We start from the raw sequence: 18,771 nt of genomic DNA, 5'->3' as shown, positions 1-18,771 counted from the left end.
CTACAAATAGGAAGAATTCTGTCTTCTGGAGAAATGACCTGAGAGGCATCATTGATGGCATTGCCTGGTTTCATGGAGCATTTGCTTCCTATTTAGTATCTGTGACTTTGGCTGGGGAATTTTCCAAGGCAAAGGTTATGTTTTGGGCTTGAACATCAAAGCACCACTCATTTGTACCCCCATCCTGTCTCAGTCCTACACAGTTGATTTTCTTCTAAAGGCATAGTGGCTTCCTTGGGTTTTCTGACTTAGATATTTCAATTCCAGGGTTCCCACTTTTAGTTCCACTTGGATTACAAAATAAAATATCTCCTCCCAATCGCTTTATCTCATCTGAGTAGTGGTCCTGACTTATTTAAAGTGAAGCAATTTACCCCAGATCGCTTAGCAAGAAAGTAGCAAGAGCCAGGAGTAGAACTTAATACAACTTTAGAGTTTCAGAGCTTAACCCCTATCCTCTATTGCTCAGGGATTTCAAAAGCAAGAGGAAGCACTCATGACTGGTGGTATCAAGAATTAGTTTGCAGAGGAGATAGCAGTGGGCCTTGAAGTAATGGATAGGATTTTGACAGAAATAAAGCAATAGAGTAATATGAGTGTGCCTGCCATACAGGTAGAAAAGCATAGGGTAAATTGTGGGCCAGGGTACTTAGTTTGGCTTGAATATGGGATCATTTGAAGGGAGTATTGCAAGATGACTCCTTGAACAGAGTTGGGATTATGTTATGGAGAACCCGTTTGGACAGGATGGATTTATACTTAGTTCCATAAGCAGCTGAAGGTTTCTTCTTTCTCCCCTTTTTCCTTCCTTCCTATTTTCTTACCTTGACTCCTAAATAAATATATGCTTTACAGAATAAAAATTAATCTAAAAAATGAATACCACAAGAAAGCCCCTCAACAGAGATATTAACATCTTCCAGACTTTTCTCCCATGCAAATACATACATATAAATAATTCCATACCTTGGAAGGCATAATTCTAAGATTCCTGCTACTTGCCTATATGCCCTGTATAATCTGGTCCTCTTTCAGAATGGGCAGACTTGTGAATATGATGTGGTATCACTCCCTCAGTTAAGTTATGCTATATGGCAAAGGTGACAAGATAGTCACACTTGTAATTACATTGCATTATATAAGAATTTTCTCCCTGGCTTTAAAGAAGAATCTTCATGTTGTGAGAGAGCCATTTTGCTAGGACTTAGGAGCTGGGAGTGACCCCCATGAGTCAGCCAGCAAGATATCAGGGACCTCAGTCCTAAAACTACAAGGAACTGAATTCTGCCAATAAACTGTGAGCTTGGGTCCACAGCCCTCAATGATACTGCAATTTCAACCTGGTGAGTTTATTAGCTATGTTTTCTTATTTTCTGCATTCTTGATGCTCTGGAATCTGGGGCCTACTGTCTGGGGAGAGATTGTCTCTCTCAGGGCTAGCCAATTCTTAGAGATAGCAAATGACTTTCCCAGGAGGCTACATTTCATATACAAACCAGGCAATCCAGACCCCATATCTGAACCACCTCCTCTATCTGGCTCTTATACTCTAGGAGGGAATATTCCTCTGCCCTAACCATCCCAGAGCCAGGTACCAGACAACTAATGACAGATCCTATACCTGAGAGCCCTCAGAAATTATTCAAACAAGCCAATCCTAAGCCTGCTTACCCTGCCTTGCCTTTTTTCATGAAAGCTACAGTAAAGTCTCTTGCCCATGTTTTCCCCTCACTCCTTCTACCTCCTGACCAACCCTGGTGCTTTCCCCTGTGGCCCTGTGTGACATGCTGTACCCTCCTTTTGGGACCTGTCATAACAAACTATCTTTTCAATGGCAGTCATTCTCTGATCTGTTGGCTTCACTGTACCTGATTGGTAATAAAACCTACATTTTAAAACAGTGAGAGACCCTTAGCAGAGGGCCTAGTTAGACCATTGCTTAGATTCCTGGCTCATGGAAACTGAGACTTAATGAATTTGTGTTGCTTTAAGCTGCTAAGTTTAAACTGCTAAGTTTGTGGAAATTTGTTATGCAGCAATAGAATACTAGTACATGTGTAAAAATGATAATTAAACATTCTGTATTCTTCTCTAATGTAGGTTTTTTCATTTAATATGAGATATATATACACACGCCATTAAAAAATTTTGAGTAAGGGAAAGAAACACGTGGGGCTGAGAATTCAAACAGCAGTGAAATTGTGTGACAGTTGAGAGAAGCAAGAGGGGGAAAAAACATGGAAGTAGATTATAGCAGTCATCTGGATTGGTGGTTCTCAACCTTGGTCTCACCTAGAGAAATTTTTAAAATACTGGTAGGGACTCACCACCCCCAGAGATTTTGATTTAGGGTGCAAGCTGGGTATCCAGTGTTTTACAAACTCTGCAGGTGATTCTAGTACACAGCCAAAATAGAGAACCACAAACAGATGGGGTAGAGAGTACCATCTTAAATGTAAATGGCTTTATTGAAATAGGAAAGGAGGGATGGGTAAAAAAGGCATTGCTGAAGAAGCCACCAATAGCCCAGCAGTAAGAAGACTGGGAATCCTCCTGCCCATCTTGCTTTTGTTGTTGTTTGGTTTGGTTGTTTTTAATTAGTTTTCTACGCATCTCATTAGTGTTATTAGGAGAATTTTCATGGAGAGATAGAAACTTGAGGCTACTTATGCATACATGCAATGGTAGGACTCTTGAAGAGATCTAAAGGAGCATTCCAAGCAAAGGAAATGATTTGAGAAAAGTCTCAAAGGTAGGCATTAGTGTTCCAGGTACTGGCCTAAACACAGTAGAGTAATGGTGCTGCCACACAGAGGCTTTGACGCTGTAAGAAACTAGGAGTCATTCTCGTTCTTGAAAAGAAGGGGAATAAACTGATTTTTCAAAATGGTAGGTCAGGAAGATGACCCAAGTTTAACATGAAGAAAAGTTACAGAAGACCTAGAAGCCAGGGAGCTTACAGGCTGCTACAATAATCAAAGCTTGAGAGAACAAAGCTTACTATATGGCAAAGCAATGGAAGGAGAGAGGAACAGGACAAACCAAGAGATGAACCTGAAGAAAAGACAAATTTGAAGGACCTACTAGATGTGGGAGTAAAGGACAGGAAGGAAGGCTTGCAAGCTTTTGGCATGGTAGGCTGGTAGTAACGCATCTGATCAAAAGGTATCTATTTTGACCTTGTAGTTAGAGAAAGGGTAAATTGGTTAATTAGGTTTCAGGTGTTCTTGTGTGTCCCTGGATAACAAGGGAATTCATCCACTGTAGACTCACCCTTTCTCAGGGTGGGTGGATGAAGGATGGATTTCACAATGGAAACATGGTAGAAAGAAAATGGTTTAAAGTAGTTTGTCTTCTTCTGACTCTCTGTAAAGGGGAGAACTCCCTCTGGATGGTTGCATAAATTAAGTACTAGCAATCCCAGCTGCCAATAGAGTGCACAGGTTTTTTTTTCTCTTTTTAGACCCCCGAGGTAGAACTTGCTGGGGCCGTATCTGCTTGTGACTCATATCTTTGGCTGTGGTTCAAGCCTTGGCATGCGACATGTAAGCTGGTCACTTGTAGCTGGAGCAGTAGATGGTCCATTCCTCCCTCCCTTAAATGGCTGAGTCTGCCCTGGATCCTTAGGAGTGTAAATAATTTACTCTCTATTCCACCGAGCCCAGTTAATATTACTTCTCCAAATACCCCTGCCTGTGCTTTTATATTGACTTATACTTTCCTTGCCAAGGCCTTCTAACCATCCCTTCTGATCTTTATTTTATTGGTAGAAATGCTGGCCTGACTCGAACTTTGAAATAAATTGTGACAGATAGGAGCATCTTAGTCAGCCCAATGCGACTTTTAAGTACAATTGTCCCCCTCCCTTGGGGGAATTTTGTATCAGAAACAACTGTGTGAGATCCTGCTTTTCATCAAAGGTTTATTGGTTAATGAGGCCTGTGGCTGGTGTGGTTTTCCTGTGTTTAGCTTTTGGAACTCTCGGAGACAGTTCCTTGGAATAGAGAGCTGACAGAATTATTGCCCAGCAAGCCTGCCGGCCCCAGACCACAAGACTCCACCAACACTGATGAATTTTATGGCAGAGTCAATGGACAGCACAAGTATTTGAGAAGGCAGAGTGAAGAGTTGTTGGCATCCTGTCCTGCTGTCTGAAGAAGTCTTTGAGGCTTCTCATTAAGCCATCCTTTTTTCTATCTCATTTTACTCTAGGCTTTGTTGTCCTTCCTCAAGTGCCTGAACAGGGATTTGAGGTCAACTATGGTTTCAGGATGAGGTCACCAGAGTGGCACTTGGGACTTACCTTCCCTAGTTTTCTTGTGGCAAAGGGGACCCTTTCCATTCAAACTTGCAGTAACAGAACATGACCAAATTCCACTTTACCCTACCATTCCAGCCCTTGAAGCTACTTAGCTGCTCTTACAGTAGTCCATTACATTTGTATAAACCTTGAAAATTCTGAAAAAGGTACTCATATATTATCACAGTTGAGACTCCTATCACTTCTATAAGTTTGTGTATCAATAGTTGCTCTATAACAAACCACCCCAAAACTCAGTGGCTTAAAACAACATTTATTATTTCTCGCTGGTCTGTAGGTTTGCTGGGCATTGGCCAATCCAAGTTGGGCTGAGTCATGAGTCTAGGACAAGCTAGGGGTTAGCTGGTCTAGGCTGGGAGTGGCTGTGCTTCACATATTTCTCACACTCTTCCTGGAACCATGGGATGGCCTGAGCCTGCTATTTGCATGGTTAACACAGAGATGCAAGAGTGGGAAGAAACAATAATGCCTCTTAAGGCCTTGGCTCATAACTGTCTCATTGTTACTTCCACATCATCCAGTTTGCTAAAGCCAGTTACATGATTGAACCCAGAGTCAATGAATAGGACATATATTCCACATATTTTATAGAAGAAATGAGTCAAGTGGCAGAGATAGAGGAAGGGCAACGAATTGGGGTCAATAATGCAATCTTCCACAGGTAGGTAGGGCAGATATGACTATTCTCGTTTTACAGGTAAGAAATCTGAGACCCAGAAAGCTGAAATGATTTGCCCAAGGTTATATGGAAAATTTGGACACTTCTGGAATGCAAACCCAACTCTCATGACCCATGAGAGGCCCATGTGCCTTCTTCAGAGTCATCACATCTACTTTTCCATTTGGACCTACTTGGAGTTGCAGGATAGATGAAAATCCACCCCCCCCCCAACTGAAGCACATAGGCACAAATTCTCCTGTCCCTGAAACAGATGTAGGAACCTTTCCATTTTTTTAAATTGTTTTAACTTTATCTAAATCCAAGTCAGTTAGCATATAGTGTAATAATGATTTCAGGAGTAGAACCCAGTGATTCATCACTTACATACAACACCTAGTGCTCATCCCAACAAGTGCCCTCCTTAATGCCCATCACCCATTTAGCCCATCCCCCAGCCCAACAACTCTCTAGCAACCTCTCCATTTTTAATAAAACTAGACTTTTAATTTTTTTTTTTTTCAACGTTTATTTATTTTTGGGACAGAGAGAGACAGAGCATGAACGGGGGAGGGGCAGAGAGAGAGGGAGACACAGAATCGGAAACAGGCTCCAGGCTCTGAGCCATCAGCCCAGAGCCCGACGCGGGGCTCGAACTCACGGACCGCGAGATCGTGACCTGGCTGAAGTCGGACGCTTAACCGACTGCGCCACCCAGGCGCCCCAAAACTAGACTTTTAAAACAAAAACCCAAACATCACATGATAGTTGGACCAGAATGACCTCAAACCCACCTGTATTCTGTCAACATGCTTATTATTGACTCTGAGCTTTGCTTAGATGCTAATAGGTCCAGGCTAGTTTTCTTTTAGCCCTTCTCTGACTGACTTTGTAGAGAGTTCTTTTAGTGGCACTCAAATTATGAATCTGCCCCTTCCTGCCCAGTCTGGGCTGGGTAGAATTTTAGTCCAAGCTGCTCAAACCTCACCTGAAGAAATATGAGCTAGTATCTCTGATACAGCCTGTACGATTTTTTCAGGTGTGAGTCTCCATGGAAACCTTGTGTTTCTGTCTTTCTATGTACTTGTACTCCTATATCTGGCTTCTAGCATCCTAAAGTAGGAAGGTACCATCTGACCTTAACTTCTCATCTTCTGGATTTCTGGCCAACATTCACATGATGTAAGCACACCTCAGTGTGTTTCTAGACAGAGGTCTCCATGGCCCCAGTCTCTGAAAGCCCTTCCCTTTTCCTTGGCATAGATTTTTTCCCCCTGATTTTTGTTTCTGTAGCATAACTTCCAGCAGCTAGTTGATATGGCTGCTGGCTCTACCATCCAGGGAGGCTTTGCCTAATCTCTTGATTCCAAGGGCTAACTAATGTGGCATAGCCATAGCAAGGAGGCTAAGTTCCGATCTTTCTTCATACTTGCATGGAAGACTGGAAGACAGATTACTTGCAGTAATTTCTGAAGGCAAAAGGTAAGTGAGTGACCTTTATAGTGGTAGAACCAAGAGAAAATTATGGTTGTCCTTGAGCTTTCAGAGACGATAACTAAATCCAGAAGGAAAGTAAATAAGGACAAATGTGTTTTAAAAAATGCTGCCAAAAAAAATAGCTGCTGCTGATAAAGAACCTCAATAAATTCAAGCAGTGTCTGCTTTTGGTCCTTGATTATCTTTCTGGCTCATTACTAGGGAGAGAGAGCTGTACAGCTACCATGTCAGAGAAGATAAGGAAACAAAGAAGTGTAGTTAGGACAATTACCATAGGTATTTTGCCTTCTGCTTTGGAATGATCCATCACTGGACTATGAGGAGGAAGGAAGCAAAGGGGCAGCTGGCAGTGTGGCACCACATGCTATGATTTCTGATATGCTTGTCTGGTAGTTGGTATAGTACAGTAGTAATATGTGTGGGCACTACAGGTAGACTGCCCGGGCTTGAATATCTTTTGATATGGGACATTTGGCAAGTTTCTTAATTCTTTTAATGTTTATTTATTTTTAGATAGCGGGGAGAGGCAGAGAGAGAGAGAGAGAGAAGGGAGAGGCAGAGAGGGGGGACAAAGGATCTGAAGCAGGCTCTGAGCTAACAGCAGAGAGCCTGATGTGGGTCTCAAATTCATGAACTGTGAGATCATGACTTGAGATGAAGTCAGATGCTTAACCAATTGAGCCACCCAGGTACCCTGGTAAGTTTCTTAATTCTAAGTTTTAGTTATCTCATCTACAAAATGGGCTTAATGCATCCTACTTCATATGGTTGTTGTGAGGATTAAATAAAATAATGTTTATAAAGTGTTTGGCACAATGCTGGGTATATAATAAGCACACAATAAATATTAACCATCATTAATATTAACTGATATACCTTTCAGGGACTCACAGAAAGAGTATATTGAGACTATGTGGTATCTACTGATTGTTCCTTTTTTTAGTAAACTCTTAAATATAGTAAAAGCTCTCCTCATTTACCTCCATTTAGCTGACTTGGTGGACTAAGTTGATACTTTTACTTCCTACTGAACTACATATAGACTGATGCTCAGGGTACAAGGAAAGCTCATGGTTAGTAAGTTACCCTCTGATTAACCCTTACACTTCTGCCCCACTGTGTCGAATTGATACTTACCAAGCACTAGTTGTTTTCTTGCCAAACCCATGTATGCCAGTTGTACTTACTAATAAGATTAGGTAACTTAATGTAAGTTTATGAGATGTGAGTATAAAAAGGAAGCTATTGTTTCCATGAAAACAAACTTCAATGCTCTGGAAAGATTTGATAAAGAAATGTTACTTTTAAAAGATGTTCTATTGTTAGAAAAAAACAACAACCCGACCTGGAAATCAAATGAAATGCATTAGTGAGGTAACCTATGTAAGAAAGAGTCTGTGCAATTCCAATAAGAGGACTCAAACTCCAGAAAAGGGCTTTGGTCTCACATCACATTACCAGATTGGTAAATGAATGTACATTTGTATGTTTTAAGTTGAATTAAAATGCTTAAGGACTGTATGTATTCTTTTACGTGATTCTTCACTTTAACCAGTCAGTTACTTATTCTAATAATGTTATACAAAAGAGCTTCTACTGTACAATGTACTGTGTTTAAGTGCTTTGTATGCTGTGGGCTTGAAAGAAGGGAGAATTGTCCAGTAGAGTATATTTGCCAGTTTTATGGATGGAAGATTGCAATAGGCAGAATAATGCCTCCACATCCCAAAGACATCCACATCCTAATCCCTGAAACATGGGAACATGCTATATCATATGGCAGGGAGGAATTAAGGTTGCAGATGGAAGTAATGTTGTTAATCAATTGACCTGTAAACGGAAAGATGATTCTGGATTTTCCAAGTTGGTTCTGTGTAATCACACAGGCCCTTAAAAGTGAAAGAGGAAGGCTGAAGAGAGAATGTCAGAGTGATATGAAGTGAGAAGGACTTGGCCAATGTTGCTGGTTTTGAAGATGGAGGAAGGAGCTATCAACCAAGGAATGTGGGCAGTTTTTAGAAACTGGAAAGACAAAGACATGGATTATTTCCTGGAACCTTCAGAAAGGAATGTCATTCTGCCAATATTTTGATTTTAGCTCCGTAAGACCCATTTCAGACTTGTGACCTACAGGAGAGTAAGATAATAAATCTGTGTTGTTAAGCTACTAATTCGATGGTCATTTGTCACAGCAGGAATAGTAAACTAATGTAGAGGTTTAGCCAAGTTGATGACAAACAAAGCCTACCCCTTAACCGCCCCCACCCCCACAACTGTGCTTGTGGGAAACCTAAGCTCTTTATACTTTCAGGACCCTAGACACAAGATTCACACACTTAATATCTGGTTTTGGACTTAGAAGTACTATATTTACTCAGGTTTTACCATTTGCCAGGCAGTATGCTAAATGCTAAGGCCACACTGGTGAACAGCATAGATATAGTCTTTCTTCATCAAGCTCTCAAGCTGTTTTCATTATCCTCCCATTTCAAAATCTGTACTTTGTGGGGAGGGGATTCTCAACATCTTCCTGTTCCTGGACTGACGAACACCTTGTTTCTTGCTCAGTTGTAAAATAGGATATTTAAGCCATTACAAACACTCTTCTTCCTCTAACCGTTTTCCTCAGATTGCCTTTGATTTGTGATTCTGGTATCTCCATTTTCATCCATTCACCCATCCCACAAAGTGATCTTCCAGAATTCTGTCATTACCATCTTCCAACATCAACATGCCAGCCACAAAATAGATATTTCCACCAAGAATAAAATAAGGGTGGTTCTCTTGTGCTTCATCTTCCCACATGGCCAAGTTTATTATATTTATTTTTTTAATGTTTGTTTATTTTTGAATTGGGGCGGGCACAGAATCTGAAGCAGGCTCCAGGCTCTGAGCTGCCAGCACAGAGCACAACGTGGGGCTCAAACCCATGAACGCAAGATCATGACCTGATCTGAAGTCAGATGCTCAACTGACTGAGTCACCCAGGTGCCCCCATGTTTATTTTAAGGTTTCTACTCCACTCAGGTGTTTTCCTCCATCCAAAATGAACCACCTCATCAAATTCCAGTCTCTCACATTTATCAGGTCCAGGTCATATCTGCCTTTAATAATGCTCTCTGTAACCAGAGTGGTTCATCTTTGCCTCTATAGTACATATAGTTATTTCTGGGCCATGCCTTCATGCCCCATATTATTTATGTCATTTCATTCTCTATTACTTGTGGCATCTGTGTTTTATTACTTCCTTGATTAGAAACCCCTGTAATAGTTTCCCAATGCACCCAGAATAAAGTCCAAACTCCATCATAGCAGTATGTATGGGCCATTGTGATCTGGTGGCTCTGTGTTCGTCTCCATTCTAGTGTCATTCTCTCCACCCCTCCACCTGCTTTAGCTCATTTGGGCTGCCATTAACAAAAAATACCATAGACTCGGTCACTTATAAGCAACAGAAATTTATTACTCACAGTTCTAGAAGCTGGGAAGTCCAAGACAGAGGTGCTGACAGACCTGGTATCTGAAGAGAGCCCACTTCCTGGTTCATAGAAGGCCATCCTTCTGTGTCCTTACATGGTGGAAAGGGTGAGGTTGCTCTCTGGGGCTTCTGCACTAATCCCATTCATGAAGCCTCCACCCTTATGAACAAATCACTTCCCAAAGGCCCCACCTCCAAATACCAGCATACTGGGGGAGTAGGTTTCAACATAGTAATTTGGCAGGGACACAGACGCTTAGTCTATAGCACTATTCTTGGCGGTCTTTCCAATATCCTCAAATGCACCATGTTCTCTTCAACTTTTGGGCCTTCAACATGCTACATCTTTCTGAAATGCTTATCATCAAATGTTTCTTCTTTCACTCCTACCCCCACCATCTTCACCTGCTTTACTCATCCTCCAGTTGACAACTCAAATATCACTTTCTATAAAAATCACCCCTGTATTAGGGATCCCTTGATAGTATCTTCCCTTAAACACATAATCCCTTAGCACCATACATTTCTCTGTAGTCCCATGCATTTCCTTACAACACTTATTGACTTGTAATTGCTTGAATTTTTATTGCTTTCCTCTAGATATAAGCACCATATTTTTTGAAAAAGAGAGTGAATGGGTGAATAAACTAACGAATGACTGATTCTTTAGTCTCAACTTTTAAAATGGTTTACTATCTGTCTCCAAGTAGAATGTAAGCTTATCAAAGCCAGGAACCTCCTCTATCTTATTGACTGCTGCTGTGGCTTATAGTATATACCAAAAAAAAAAATGCTAGTTAAAAATGATTTTGGGGGGTGCCTGGGTGGCTCAGTTGGTTAAGCGTCCAACTTCAGCTCAGGTCATGATCTCACGGTTCATGGGTTCAAGCCCGGCATCAGGCTCTGTGCTGACAGCTCAGAGCCTGGAGCTTGCTTCAGATTCTGTGTCTCCCTCTCTCTCTGCCCCTCCCCTTCCCCCACTCACACTCTGACTCTCTCAAAAATAAATAAACATTAAAAAATGATTTTGACATTTTTGTAGAATTCAGTCAAAACATATCTTTGTTAATTCTTATGCCACTTATAGATAAAGAGAAAAGCAATGAAGGCAGGGAAAGCTTCCTATGTTTTGGGATTCCCTCTGAACCTGGAATCCTGAAATTCTCTCCCTTTCCTTTCCTGTCATCTAAATGATGTTACTTAATACCACCTAGAAAGTGTATAATGTTGTTTGCCTCAAATACTTGTACACAATTTTCCCATATGAATTAGTTGTATTTTTGTGGGACAAACAAGCCAGAAATAATCAGCCCTGTTATATAGATCAGTGGTTCTTACACTTAAACATGAAGCAGAATCACCAGAGTATTTGCTAGAATAGCTTATTCCTAAACCCAAGCCCAATTCTGATTCTTTAAATCCAGAATGTTGTATGCTGAAAACTATAGAAAGCTTATGAAGGAAATTGAAGAAGATATAAAGAAATGGAAAAAGATTCCGTGCTCATGGATTGGAAGAATAAATATTGTCAAAATGTCAATACTACCCAAAGCTATCTACACATTCAATGCAATCCCAATCAAAATTGCACCAGCATTCTTCTCGAAACTAGAACAAGCAATCCTAAAATTCATATGGAACCACAAAAAGCCCCGAATAGCCGAAGTAATTTTGAAGAAGACCAAAGCAGGAGGCATTGCAATCCCAGACTTTAGCCTCTACTACAAAGCTTTAATCATCAAGACAGCATGGTATTGGCACAAAAAACAGACACATAGACCAATGGAATAGAATAGAAACCCCAGAACTAGACCCACAAACATATGGCCAACTCATCTTTGGCAAAGCAGGAAAGAACATCCAATGGAAAAAAGACAGTCTCTTTAACAAATGGTACTGGGAGAACTGGACAGCAACATGCAGAAGGTTGAAACTCGACCACTTTCTCACACCATTCACAAAAATAAACTGAAAATGGATAAAGGACCTGAATGTGAGACAGGAAACCATCAAAACCCTAGAGGAGAAAGCAAGAAAAGACCTCTCTGACCTCAGTCATAGCAATTTCTTACTCGACACATCCCCGAAGGCAAGGGAATTAAAGGCAAAAATGAACTACTGGGACCTTATGAAGATAAAAAGTTTCTGCACAGCAAAGGAAACAACCAACAAAACTAAAAGGCAACCAACAGAATGGGAAAAGATATTTGCAAATGACATATCAGACAAAGGGCTAGTATCCAAAATCTATAAAGAGCTCACCAAACTCCACACCCGAAAAACAAATAACCCAGTGAAGAAATGGGCAGAAAACATGAATAGACACTTCTCTAAAGAAGACATCCAGATGGCCAACAGGCACATGAAAAGATGCTCAATGTCGCTCCTCATCAGAGAAATACAAATCAAAACCACACTCAGATATCACCTCACGCCAGTCAGAGTGGCCAAAATGAACAAATCAGGAGACTATAGATGCTGGCGAGGATGCGGAGAAATGGGCACCCTCTTGCACTGTTGGTGGGAATGCAAATTGGTGCAGCCGCTCTGGAAAACAGTGTGGAGGTTCTTCAAAAAATTAAAAATAGACCTACCCTATGACCCAGCAATAGCACTGCTAGGAATTTACCCAGGGGACACAGGAGTACTGATGCATAGGGGCACTTGTACCCCAATGTTTATAGCAGCACTCTCAACAATAGCCAAATTATAGAAAAAGCCTAAATGTCCATTAACTGATGAATGGATAAAGAAATTGTGGTTTATATACACAACGGAGTACTACGTGGCAATGAGAAAAAATGAAATATGGCCCTTTGTAGCAACGTGGATGGAACTGGAGAGTGTTATGGTAAGTGAAATAAGCCATACAGAGAAAGACAGATACCATATGGTTTCACTCTTATGTGGATTCTGAGAAACTTAACAGAAACCCACGGGGGAGGGGAAGGAAAAAAAAGAGGTTAGCGTGGAAGAGAGCCAAAGCATAAGAGACTCTTAAAAACTGAGAACAAACTGAGGGTTGATGGGGGTGGGAGGGAGGGGCGGGTGGGTGATGGGTAGTGAGGAGGGCACCTTTTGGGACGAGCACTGGGTGTTGTATGGAAACCAATTTGACAATAAATTTCATACATTGAAAATAAATAAATAAATAAATAAATAAATAAATAAAAATAAATAAATAAAAATAAAAATAAGCACATTTTTTAGGGGTGTTTGGATGGCCCAGTCAGTTAAGTGTCTGACTCTTGATTTCAGCTCAGGATCATGCATGATCTCATTTTCACTGAATCTCAAAGAAATCAGTTTGTCTGAAACCTCAGAGGGTCTCTATTCTCACTTCTCCATTGTTCCTTCAACTTATCCTTTTAAAAGCTCACTTATAAAAATGGTAAAATAATATTCTAAATATCCATTAAATTTAACTTTTAAGGGATAAGCAGTATAAGGAGAATAGAAAAAATAAATCAGCCTCTATTCATGAAGTTCATGGCAAAGAAAACAAATACACCCATTAAATATATAAAATCCCCTTCCAACTACTGGTTTATTTGCTTTACCTGAATTATAAAAGATATTACTTATGCAATTAAAAACTAGAAATTAACAAAACAGCCTCCTCCCTACTGATTTTGAACAATGAAGGCTCTTCAGGGGAACACGAAAGTAAGGAATGGGCTCCAGAAAGAAGAAATAACATATACAATGAAATCCATTATGGTTGGAATAGATGACAGTGACAGATCAGGAAAGACTCTATGTAAGGCTGAAAAGTCTGGGCTTTTAACTTTGAAGGAGATGATGATACAAAGAAAAGTTCTCAACATGTAACAGTCAATTTTGCACTTGAGAAAGCAACTTGGATAACAGGATAAAGGTTGAAGAGGAGAGGGTCAAGTCAGATGGTAGAAAGACTAGTTACAAGGCTTCTATAAAAGTTCAGAGGACAGCTGATGAAACAATGGATAAAAGATTTGTATCTGGTAATCTGCATTTTATTTCTTAGTGAATGGGGAATCTGGTAGAAGACAGAAACAAAAATGAGCCTCAAATTTCCATTCTGGATGACAAAATAAATGATGATGGCACCATAAAAACTGGGAATGCAAGGGGCCCAAGTGCTGGGGTGCCAACCACAAAGATAATGAGTTTAATGTGTGGAGAAAAAACCAAACATCATGGAACTGAAATAGAATCTTAACCACAATGGAATAGCTCCATGGTTTATAAAGTTCTGAATCAAGTAGCAAAAAATAAAATAAAATAAAATAAAAATAAATAAATCCAGAATGTTGCCTAGGAATCTGCATTTTAACAAGCTCTCCCAGGTCATTCTGATGTTGATTGTCCAGGACTAATCCCTTGAGAAAGGCTAATATGAATTTGAAAATGGGTATCCAAGCAGTGTAGTGACCTGATCAGATAATATTAGCCACCATTCATTGAGTGTTAAGTGTTTGCTGGGCACTGATCTACTCTAAGAGGCTTTATAGAAAGCTATCACTATCTATCTTTTCCATTAGCCTAAAGGAAGGTATTATTATAATCCTCCATTTTGTAGGTAAGATAACTGAGGCTAAGAGAGGTTAAGTAATTTGCTCAGAATCACACCACAGACACTAAGTGGTAGAGATATTTGACATATTCTCACTCCAAACTGCCTCCTCTTCCCCTTAATTCCAGGCTACTTGCCTCCCACAGAGCTTTCGTCATTGGCAGACTTCTAGATCCTTGGCATGCTCAGTGTGCACTTACTTCTCCAGTCCTAATCAGAATTATGATCTGTTGCCTTTAAAGGTGTTTTATTGCAGGTTACTAAGGGAAGAAGCCCTGTATTCCTGCAGTTCTTTGTTTTGCATTTGTTTAAACAACTGGCCCCAGGGAAAGAGGCCCTTCTTTAGAAGAAATAAATATGTTCTTTCTGCCCTCTTCACATACCACATTAATTATCAGCTACAGGAGAAACTGCCGAAACTTCTGGCCCACTGGGCCCTTCTTCTTCAAAGCAGGAAGCAGCACAGCAAGAGAAGAGTTTCATTCTGAAGCTCAAGTGCTCTCCCGCATACAGTAATCTGGGACAAAGGTTCAGCATGCTGGGTATAAGACAACCACCAATAGGTGGAATGTTTAGGGAATGTAGATTGGTATCTACAAACAAAAATTCTCATCAGAGATTTGAGGTAAATATTAAATGACTTCCCTTTACATTTGGCTTTTCCTGTACACTTGATATTAGAATGTCATACAGAGACCTTTCATTAACTCAATGTGAATAAATTACTCTGCATACATTTTTCTACTTGCAGCAGAAGATGAAGCTGAAAGTGCTTCGCTGGCTAGTAGAGGTGGCTAGATGGTGGCTCTCTTTATTGCAGCCACCTTCTCCTGCTCCAGAACAATCTGGACACTTAAGTACTATACCTAGAAACAAAAGCCAGGAAAGGATTTCCAGAGGTTATTAGATTTCTGCCAGGCAAGATCTAAAATAAAGATGCGAACAGTAGTTCCATGCTCACTTTATGGACAACGTACTGAGAAGAATTATGAGGCCACATATGGGCAGGAAAGAGTGCCAGAATTGATTAGTGATGTCTGCCATGGACATGAAAATACAGAGGGCCAGTAAATTGGCTACTTTTTTTTGTTTTTGCCACTCTTGCCCCAAGGTTTCTTAACCTGATTGTACACAAACTGCTGGGAGCTTTTTAAAAAACTACTGGTATCTGGGGTCCACCTCAGACCAATTAAATTAGATTCTCTGGAGATAAGATTCAAGCATCTGAGCATCCAGGATTGAGAGCCACTGCTCTGCACCAACACAGATATGCAGATGACTTAACTTAGCAGTTCTCAAATGTACTTCCTTCAACAAAGAACAGCAGGTGGTCTGAGGAGCTTGTAAGATTATGGGTTCATGGAACCAACTCTTAAAATTTCTAATTTGGGGGGCACCTCGATGGCTCAGTCAGTTAAGCATCTGACTCTTGGTTTCAGCTCAGGTCATGATTTCATGGTTCATGAGTTCTAGCTCCATGTGTGACTCTGCACTGACGGAGCCTACTTGGGATTCTCTCTCCCTCTCTCTCTCTGCCCCTCTTGCTCATGCTGTCTCTGTCTCTCTCAAAATAAATAAACTTTAAAAAATTTCTACTTTGGGGGGCAGCTGGGTGGCTCAATTGGTTGGGCATCTGACTTCAGCTCAGGTCATGGTCTCATGGTCCATGAGTTCGAGCCCCACATCGGGCTCTGTGCTGATAGCTCAGAGCCTGGAGCCTGCTTTGGATTCTGTGTCTCCCTCTCTCTGCCCCTCCGTCTTATTTTTTTTTAATTTTCACTTATTTATTTTGAGAGACAGAGAGAGAGAGACAGAGACAGAGAGAGAGCGCAAGCAGAGAAGGGGCAGAGAGAAAGAGGGAGAGAATCCCAAGCAAGCTCTACACTACCAGCACAGAGCCCAACACAGGGCTCCATCTCACAAATCCATGAGATCATGACCTGAGCTGAAATAAGAGTCGGATGCTTAACTGACTGAACCACCCAGGTGATGCAAGAATTTATTTTTTAAAAACTCAAGAAGGATCCTGATGTGCAGTCAGGTTTGAGAACTACTGTTCTAAGCTATGCTTAATGCCTCAGATAAATAAAAACTTTGAGCAGGACTTATTGCTCTAAGACAGTGTTCATCAATCCTGAGTACACACCAGAATCTCCTGGGAAACTTTTCAAAAACACCAGTACCTGGGTCCAACCCCTGATCAATTAAATGAGACTCCCTAGAGTGGAATCTGGATGATTCTAACGTGCAGCTAAAAACTGAGAATCCCTGCTTTAGAGAAGTGAGATGCAAGTATCTCCTTTGAGAATCTAATCAGGTGCATTTCATTTCCCTTTTCTTATGGATTTAGTTGCTGACTTAGTCTAGTGCTCTGGTGTGGCGTTAGGTGGTAGAACTGCTTCTGTTTCCTAAACCTTGTTTACCCACTAGAATCTATCATTTATGATGGTTATGGTGGTCTTCTGGGTCTTCCTGGACTTAGTAAACATTGGCTGCAACCACTCATTTTTTTTAAACAAATAGCTACTGAATGCATCAGTGTTTATAAAATATAGATTCCAATATCTTTTACTTCTGTAAACAAAGGTTTTTGATGACGGTTTATTTAAAATTTTTTTAGATCATCATATAAAAAACAGAGAAACTGATGCTTTTAAGAGGCAGAGTCTTTGTAAAGACAAAGTTGTATTTAAATATTTAAAGCTAGAGGCATGCAAATAGACAGCTTAACTACAATCCATGATTGGCTCTTGTAAGGGAGGAAAATTTTTTCCTCATCCCTCTTAGGGTCCCTGGCTGGGTCTGAAAATTAAACTGACAGAGACAGATGAGCAGGGGAAAAGCACGCAAATGTCTTTAACATAAGTTTTACATGACATGGGGGACTTCACAAGGAAATGACCCAAATAAATTGTTAGGCTTATGTATTTTTATGCTAGGTTTGATGAAGAGTGGACAGTTGTGTAGAAATATCTTAGGTTAAGGGGTATGAGGGGAGTGTAGTAAACTGATACCTCTGGGTATGGGGAGGGCACCTTTCACATGAGGGTTTTATGACCTGTTTCAGGGGAGAAGGGTGGGGGGAAGGTCAAAGTTACCTTCCTGCTTCTGCTGTTTTCTCCTCAAGCTTAAAACATTCAATATGCCAAGGTGCCATATTTTGGAGTAGCATGTTCTCAACCCTGTCACCCTGCTAGTGCCTTTGGAAGCAAAAGGAAGGGATGTGATTCCTTTCCTTTAGAAGCTTTGCCATTATGTTTATCTGCTTCACATTAGTTGTATGAGACAGCCAGGTGACCACAGACAGTCAGCCTTACAGGGATGGTCACATCAGAGACTTGAATGGTAGAGCAGGACTCTCCTTCTTCCTCAAAATGTGTTTTAAAAAATTACTCCAGGGGCGCCTGGGTGGCTCAGTCGGTTAAGCGTCCGACTTCAGCTCAGGTCACGATCTCGCGGTCCGTGAGTTCGAGCCCCGCGTCAGGCTCTGGGCTGATGGCTCAGAGACTGGAGCCTGCTTCCGATTCTGTGTCTCCCTCTCTCTCTGCCCCTCCCCCGTTCATGCTCTCTCTCTGTCTCAAAAATAAATAAAACGTTAAAAAAATTAAAAAAAAATTACTCCATTTTGGGGTGCCCGGGCATCTGACTTTGGCTCAGATCATGATCTCATGGTTTGTGAGTTCGAGCCCCATGTCAGGCTCTGTGCTGACAGCCCAGATCCTGGAGCCTGCTTCGGATTCTGTCTGTCTGTCTGTCTCTCTCTCTCTGAGCCTTCCCTGTTCATGCTCTGTCTGTCTCTCAAAAATAAATAAACATTAATTTAAAAAAATTACTCCATTTTCTTACTTATGCTTGAATTTCCATCATTAGTGATTAATGTATTTGATTTAAACATGCCTTCTTTGGATCCTTGTTTTAAAATATAAACAAAACCAACACATTAAGTCCTTAATACCTCCAATACCTAGTACCTCCAATACTGTCAGGTGGAGAAATTACACTAAATGAGACAGGTAAAAAGGCTTAGAGGACTAACTCCTCTTGTTAATACAGGTTAGTTTTTCCTAGCACTGGCCATTTCATGACTTCCTTGCAGAGGTAACCTGCTTTGAAAGGCAGTGTGAGTCCTTTAAGAAGTAGTGAATTGGGGTCTAACCATCTCTGTAGCCCCAGCACCAGTTTGGGTAGTTGAGGAAATGGCAGCCAGTGAAATGTACCATCTAAAACTGTCATGGAAGGTTTTGGATTCAGTCTTGGATCCA

General features: G+C 40.8%; 1 protein-coding gene across 4 annotated transcripts in view; it reads left to right on the top strand.

Annotated features, from left to right (window-relative positions):
* Nucleotides 1–18,771, top strand: part of COL4A6 (collagen type IV alpha 6 chain) — a 316,646-nt gene that overhangs the window by 176,316 nt on the left and 121,559 nt on the right. The gene's annotated exons all lie outside the window — the stretch shown is intronic.

The sequence above is a fragment of the Prionailurus bengalensis genome, chromosome X (assembly GCF_016509475.1).
Source record: "Prionailurus bengalensis isolate Pbe53 chromosome X, Fcat_Pben_1.1_paternal_pri, whole genome shotgun sequence".
In the NCBI taxonomy this organism is placed as follows: Eukaryota; Metazoa; Chordata; class Mammalia; order Carnivora; family Felidae; genus Prionailurus; species Prionailurus bengalensis.
Note: the sequence above shows the minus strand (reverse complement) of the source record. Positions and strands in the feature narration are given on the sequence as shown.